Genomic DNA, 8204 nt, shown 5'->3' with positions numbered 1-8204 from the left:
GCATTCTCCAACCCACCCCTATACGCCCCACCACCACCTCCAACTCCTCCCCCCACACCCACACCCACAAACCCAACCTACCCTCCCCACCACCTAACGTCTCCCCCCACCACTCCCAGTCCATGTTAGAAAAATAGGTAAATATAACCAAAGAAGATAATGACTTTAAGACGTGAAAAATCGACCTTTCTTAAACAGATATTGTCCATATATATATATAGATACAAACAATTTCCTTTAGGATAAAACAAAGCCCGTATTATACCTGCAGATTTTTTTATATGCTACTTTTGCAGTGTCCTTATATTTATAGATTTGAGAAATGACTTTTCAGAATAGTCATGCCTTTTCATGAACAGATGTGTATATTCAATTTAAGACCTCCAAATATTGTAAAATATCTAAAACTCCACCCACCACCCCAAACCACCCATCCTACCTTACCCCACCCCGTTCCCTCTAATTATTTTTTCTATATATTTTATTTTACTTTTATAAAATTTTATAAACCATGGAAAAAATTCTTACCCCCACTACCACCACCCAACCCACGCCCCACCCCCGTCCCGCGACCCCCTCCACCCTCCAAAAAGTTCATTTTTTTTTAAAAAAGTATTTAAAATTTATTATCTTTTGGGTTTTTTACACACCCCACGAATTTTCTATTTTATATATTTTTTATTTTTATAAAAATGAAATTTTTTCTTACTCCAACACCACTCCTCCTCCCCCCAACAAACCCGGCAGCATACCCCACTTCCCAACCCATATACCCCGCCACCAAAAGTTGTACTCTGAATTCGAAAACTTCACAGTGGTTTGGCTTTGAATATATGCAAATGCTCTTAAAATGACATTTCCAACTTGCGTACCAAACACAAGAAAACATTTTCCATTATATCAAACACACCCTAAATGTTGTCCTTTTTCTTTGGGCATAAGTTTAAAACATTCCCTTAAATATAATTCTAAGCAATTTTAGTTATCTAAGCTTGTCGAAATCAACACTTTTAGTCTCTTCAAATACTTAACGATCTATGATGGTTAGACTTAAGAAAAGGGGTAGAAATCCATGAATGCTCTATCATTTTGAAAAGTCAAATATTTTCAATAAACTATTTATAAACAAAGCATTTACTATGGTTTTCATCACTACAAAAGAAACCCTGATTACCAACAAAAAATTCCGTTGGTAAATTGATCAAATCGGTTGGCAAATTGAGTTACCAACTGAATACCAACTGATATTGATCCGTTGCTAAAAGGCTCGATGGTAAATTTTGCCAACCAATTTTAATTTGTTAGTAAAATTACCAACTAAAAATTGGTTGGTAAACACCCAAAGATGTTGTTGCTAATTTTTGAAGCTTGGCCCTGAAATTTTCGTTGGTAAATTCACTAACCATTTTTCGGTTGGTATATCGTTAGTACCTTTACTAACTAATAGAAATGGAGTTAGTAAATTTGATTTTTCATCATTCAATTGCGTAGGTAATTTGTTGGTAACTATAGTAACAAAAAAGAAATGTTGTTGGTATTCCGTTAGCAACTGTACTAATGGATAATAATTTGGTTGGCAAGTCCGATAGTAAAATTTTCAAGACACATTGATAATTGGTTAGAAATTTTAGTTACAGAAAAGTTATGTTGGTAATTTACCAACGAATTTTCGAAACGTTAGCAAGAACGATTATTTAGTTTTCTAAATTACGTTAGTAATTGGTTAGTAATATTAGTAACAACAAATTTTTTTGTTACTAACCGTCAGCAAATTTATTAACTGATCGTTAATTTGTTGGTAAATATTACTAACCAAAGGATTAATATTTATATTAATATAAAGCTTTGAAAAATCTGAAAGCAGTAAAACAAATCCAAAAAAAAAACATTTACTTATTTCATGAATAATAACATCTATCATAGAGTTGAAGAAACAATCCAAAGTGTGTCTAACATAAAACAATCTAAAATTAATCTAAATATGACTTGTTTCATTATTCGAGGACGTGTCAGGTCTACCAGAAGGAGGTGAAGGTAAGCGAACTATGATGCCCGAACAATGTGCTTGAAGTATCTGATTAACTTGCTCTTGCACCTCTTGTTGCACTTCATGTCTCATTTCTACATGCAATACTTGTCGCATTTTTTCCCTTATTTCTTGTCTGATATCTTCTCTTATCTCATGCTTCATTTCTTGAAAACGATGTCCAACAGATTCTTGCACTCGAGCATCAAAGTCTAGATGTTAGTCTGAATCCCCCTCTCCGAATTCAGAATAGTACATATCTCCAAGGAAAGGAACTAATGCCAACCAAGAATTCATACAGCAGAACAGTTTTTTGATAGGTTCACATAGCAGAACAATTGGAAAAAAGAAATAACTTAGTAGTAAGCACGTCAATCCATTCACCTTGGACAAGATGAAATCACCAGGCCATCTGTTACAGTCAACGTAGTTGTTATGGACTGAAGCTATGAATATCTGAAAGGGTGAAAAGGATTTTACAGCAAGGAAAAATTTCCAACCGAAGTTTCAGAAGGAAAAAGGCAGGGAAGGAGAGAAGCAACAAGACAATACTCACTGGAAACTGAACATATTTTGTGGCGAACTTGGAAGGAAGGTCCATCCAAGTAAATGATTTCTCTACATATGTCCAGAACTCTGCAACACAAGAAGTTCATCAGAAAAGAAATGTCAGCTCAAATTGATGTTACTTCATCTTATTTTTTCAAACTTGTGTAACCACTGAGCACCAATGGAATAGATGATACAATAGAAATATGATCCACAGCCAACACTACATCCTCCTACCAGTAATAACAGTACAATATTTGCTGATATGCGTGACTATAAATAGGGTAGTAAAGCAGTCTAGATAACAAGCATTGTCAACACCAGAATATGTGAATGTCTATATAACTGCATGCTGGCTCATATTTCCTTCTCGGTAGTTGGTGCATTTATAACTGCAATTGGATCTTTGTCTTTATTGGCTTCATTTCAAAACTCGTAACCGAGGACAAAGATATCCTCATAGCAATATTTGCTAATACATTAATGTATTCCATGTAGTAGATTGGGTGCAAGTCATTAGTTTCAACACGTCCAGGTAGTCGTCTCAGGTTCACTGTATATAGGTGACAAGTCACCAAATCCAAAAAGGTAAAGTCATATAGTAAGCACAACATTAACATCATCCCAAAGGTTCTGGAGAAGCCTTGAGAACATGAGCAATTACAAGTTGCTCCTATAGAGATCACACCCTTTTTTCTCTTCTCCAAAGTTTTAGTAGATGATGATACATAGTCAGTTAGTTGTATATCATATGTCTTCAACAATCTATGTAAAACGGAAAGTGTTACGAATTTTACCTTTCATTGACCAGATCTTCATAGTGTTATCCATTCCACAGCTAGCACTGTGATATATATCAGAAGGATGGAAGTCCTACAACCATCACAGACCAGCGGATAAGCTCAAAATCCTAGTTCCCAGTATTGTTGACAACACCAGCTCCATCGTTAGAGTAGGCCGCCACAGCTAACAGAGTAACTTACCACACTAAGTAATTCATTTTGGTGACCCCCAGCACCAGCACATACCAAAATGCATATTCCAGTATGGACATTCCACAAGCGAACGGATTCATCCTGGAATATTCGTGATAATTAAAATATGCCATGTGAAATAGATGCAAAATTGATTGATGCTCTACATACATCTTGCAACAGTTGAAAAAATTTCTTCACATTTTAGAGGAAAATGCAATTTTCCCTTTTGAGGAAGGGTTAAGAAAGAAAGAGAAGGATACTTAAGGAACATACTTTGCTGGCAGATACTACAAGAGATGGTTTCAAGGCTTGCGTCCTAATTTCGTTTATTGAGTCTCCATGCCCAACAAAGCTCTGTTCAATCATAAACAAGTAGATTAACGAAGGTGAATAGACAAATGCTATTAAGTTAACATGTAACTAGTTTTAAGAGCACCTTTATCTTTCAAGTTTGTATTGTTAATACAACTTAACATGGAACGAATCACTACGGGAAACTTAACGTGCGCATATCATGAGGAACTAAGATGGACCAGATCATGGAATAAAGGAAATACTTTAGTGTTCAGATAAAGATTAATTAGATGGATGTTACGAACTCATTTGCAGATATTCATTTTTTATAACTAAAGAAGCAGTTACTTTTGTTTAACCATGTAAAGTGTGAATGAAAGATTTCATGTACAAGACCTTGTGTATCTTCTCATTGCCAGCATCAATAACGCGAAGAATTCGATTTCTTTATCCAGCCACTACTAATAGACTCCCATCAATATTGCAAGCCCAACTTACAGTGTCAAATGATTCATCTTTCTGATCAACAAAGCACATGGAAAAGGCCAAAAGCTTTTTAAGCATACGAGATGACATATGTAAAGTTCAAATGCAACAACTGAGTACTTGCAACTTCTTACGTCTTCATCGATATAAGACTGCAGCACAGCAATAACACCATCTTCGAGACATTGGTATACAGTAACCTGACAAACCAGCAAAAAGTTAAAAACTTATAAGTAGAAATGTATACTGATGCTAGCAGTCTGATTCTTCTGTTACTGTCATCTTTTTTCAGTTCTGTATTTTTTAACAACTCTCAGATGACATATCTAGACCAAGAAAAGACACCACATTTACAGGAGCATGCACCTGTCCAAATTCTAAATTTAAACTTCACCAATAAAAATTTACCATCATGCATAACTCTCAGGTTTGATAAGAAATGCGACAAGATATATAATAGCATAACTCCGCAATGTGAAGAGATGGTACAAGATTTACAGTTTATACCCAATTCTGAAAATTATTATCTTTGGCATGGACAGTTATATAATAGTAAATTCAAGTTTGCTAGAAGAAACCACGAAATAATAATTAGTATCACCTTAATATCCTCCCATTAGAAGTCCTTTGTCTCTGGATTAATGGACTAATTATGACCGTGGTCCAGTTTCTCATCTAAGATTTTTGTGACTGCCCAAGCTACTTTATTACTTGGCTCCAGGCTTCAATAAGTAATGAACATAATAATTTTTACTATCAAATCATGTAAAAGATAACACAATAAGCAAAATATTAAGGCAAGTTACTTGCTACAACAAGTTAAAACACAATGATAGTGGACGTCATTACATATAAGTTAAATCCATCAACTTTTTGCGCATCTTTTCCTATTCAGAAAGAGGATACCGGAAAACCAATAAGTTACCAGATGCTGCTATGAACTAGGATTTAGTTGGTGAAATAATGATTATGACAAACTGAAAAAAAAAATCAAAATATGTCAATGGGGTGCGAGTTTAGGATATTTTAGTCGAAGCCCTTGCTCATTTAATGACAAAGGGTACGTGAAGTCGCCTAACAAAAAATGATCTGGGATGAGAATATGGATTTCTACTATGGATTTCTTCATGTTAGAGTTCAAAAAGAAACTAGTATCACATTTTCAAACTTAATCGTAAATTTCATATCAGAACCTCATTCTTTGAACACCTACCAACCTTACTTCATATAAAATATAATAAAAAGGTATCCCCTATACGAGACCACTTCATGAGCATATATTGATCTGCAAAACAGTGTTCTACCATATTGAAAAAAAAATAAGAAGTTCCCTCCAAAGATGCAATGATACTCATAATATAAGCATGAAACAAAAATGAACTAAAAAAATGTAAATGGCATGGTACTTGTACTCTTACCCTCCAAGGATGAATTCAATTAGGATACAAGTACCATCATTTGTTTTTGAAGAACTTCTTGATCTAATTTCATCTTCATGTGTATCAAGCCCGGAAGATGATGATGGTACAAATCTATTGACTGTTGCGACTGATTGTGGCGTTTCTAGTCCAACGATTCAGGTTATAGTGGTGCTTGATTAGGTGCGGACTCCACATAGGAGGAGATGTCAGTGGATTTGCATTCCTCTTTTTTAAAATATCTACCTGGTCCACCTCTCCTAGGTGCCATATCTGCAACTTCAAAGCTACAAGTAGATGAAGAAATAACATAATTAATGAATCATGATCTGGTCTAATTATAACGAGTAAGTAATTAATTAATATATCACCCAAATAACAAGGTGGCTCTAAAAACTAAAGGAATTCATGTGTTAATCCAGACATGGAAGATAAATATATAAACACTATTTCTAAATGTAGTTCTAGAATCAACTACTTCTCTGATAAAGATGAGAGTGAGGGATGACTTTTCAAACAGACAACCTGAAAACTATTAAATACAAATACTTAAGTTGGTCACAACGAAATATAAAAGCGGCGAGATCTAAAATACAAGAACTTTACCGGCAAGAAATATAAAATCCAATAGTAATAGATATAACTTACAGACTATGTTTCAATCACTCTAACTCTTATTTGAAGAGATTGGAGCATTTTGACTCTATTCACTGCCACTTGCATCATATGCCTCTTCATCCTCATTATCACCATCTTCATCTAATTCAGATTCATCATGAATTTCTACCTCATCATCTAAATCATCATCATCGTCTCTTAAGTTTATGAATTCGCCATTTGGATCATTCCGCACAATAGTTTCATTGTCGGGTACCACATCAAATGTTAAACCATCTTCATCAAATTGGAATGGCTCTACAACATCAGCCGGAGGTGATTGTGAAGAAGATGGGGGCATATCCACAATACCCCGAGATTTTGTTTTGCACACACCCCACCAGTCAGTCTTATCACATCGTAAGCTAGGATAAGTGGCATAATAAACTTGAGCCGCTTGCATTGCCAAAACAAATGGTTCATACTTTTTTAATTTCCTTCGATGGTAGACATCCACAAGTTTATATTGCGGGTGAATCTTCATTCCTACTTTTGGTGTGGGATCAAACCATTCACACTTAATAAAACAGTTCTCTTTATCGAGTACTACCCTTGTACTCCAATTCAAGGATATCAGTAAGCACACTATAGTAGTCATAGTCATCTGCACTGTAGTTGGTTCCTTTTATGCATACGCCGCTGTTATTAGATGCTCTAGAAGAACTGCGGTTTTAGTGTGAAATTTATAGCCATTGACATTATAACCAGTGTATGGTTTTGCTGATCGAATGAGGTACCAGCAGCCTCATGGACCATTTTATGATGTGAAGTAGATGGTCCAGGCTCATCAAATGCACCAACATTCACCGGTGGGTTATTCATTATATGATCCCAGTTGTGCATCCTTTCATGTTGATCTATATTTCCTCTAACCTCATTTTCTCCATGCAAGTACCATACATGATAGTCCGGTTTAAAACCATCGCTCAATAAATGTGCATGGATTGTATGAACATTTTCAAAGTTTCTATTCTAACATTTCTTTCAGTTACATGGGCACCTTAGTCTCTCACCATCCCTCCCTTCCGGATGATTCATGGCAAACTTAATAAATTGTTGTACACCCGTTACAAATTCTGGATGATATAGACCTCCAGATAACCTTTTGTACATCCATTGACAATTTGAACTCATTTTCCTTACAATCCTTCTTTCTGTAAATATAAGAAGAGTAAAGAGTATTATAATTTATACAAATTTACAACTAAGTATCAAGACTTCTTTTCTTTTGCAGTAGTATCTTGCTTCTTTTCTTTTTCTTTATGTAGCTTAGTTTAATCAAAACTTCATAAAATAACTCCTATTGGGACATACTATGAATCAAAAGTTTTATTCTACGACGATATATATATATATATATATATAATGTATCTAAATAAGTAAGTTAGTGTAGAACCTATTTTGATTTGGTAACCAAAGATCAGAGTAAATGTTCAACAACAAATCCAGTTATTATGAGCACAAGCTTCAAAATGAAGTGTTATGCAACAGGGGGTTCGAAAACAGTAGACCTAAAAGAACTCTTGAGCCCACTTCACAACTATCTTAGATAATTTACCTTTATCAAGGGGATTTGAAAACACAACCTAACCCATAAACTACAACCTATATAATTAGCCAAAAAAATGTAGCATATCAGCAGAGGATTGATCGAATCAAACAAACAAGGGAAAAGTAAGATTGATAAAGAATACTTACCACTTAGCCAAATAGATTGTGCAATTGAGAATCCAAGAGCACAGATGAATTTGGGGAGACCCTAGCTTGAGATTATGTTTTAATTGAGAAAAACCATGG

The 8204-nt window shown here is 34.9% G+C and overlaps 1 pseudogene; it reads right to left on the bottom strand.

Moving 5' to 3' along the window:
* Window positions 1-1891: 1891 nt before the first annotated feature.
* On the bottom strand, window positions 1892-6021 carry LOC132620224 (polycomb group protein FIE1-like; annotated as a pseudogene).
* Window positions 6022-8204: the final 2183 nt, after the last annotated feature.

This window comes from Lycium barbarum, chromosome 11 (assembly GCF_019175385.1).
Source record: "Lycium barbarum isolate Lr01 chromosome 11, ASM1917538v2, whole genome shotgun sequence".
In the NCBI taxonomy this organism is placed as follows: domain Eukaryota; kingdom Viridiplantae; phylum Streptophyta; class Magnoliopsida; order Solanales; family Solanaceae; genus Lycium; species Lycium barbarum.
The sequence above is the reverse complement of the archived record's forward strand: the minus strand, read 5'-3'. Positions and strand labels throughout refer to the sequence as shown.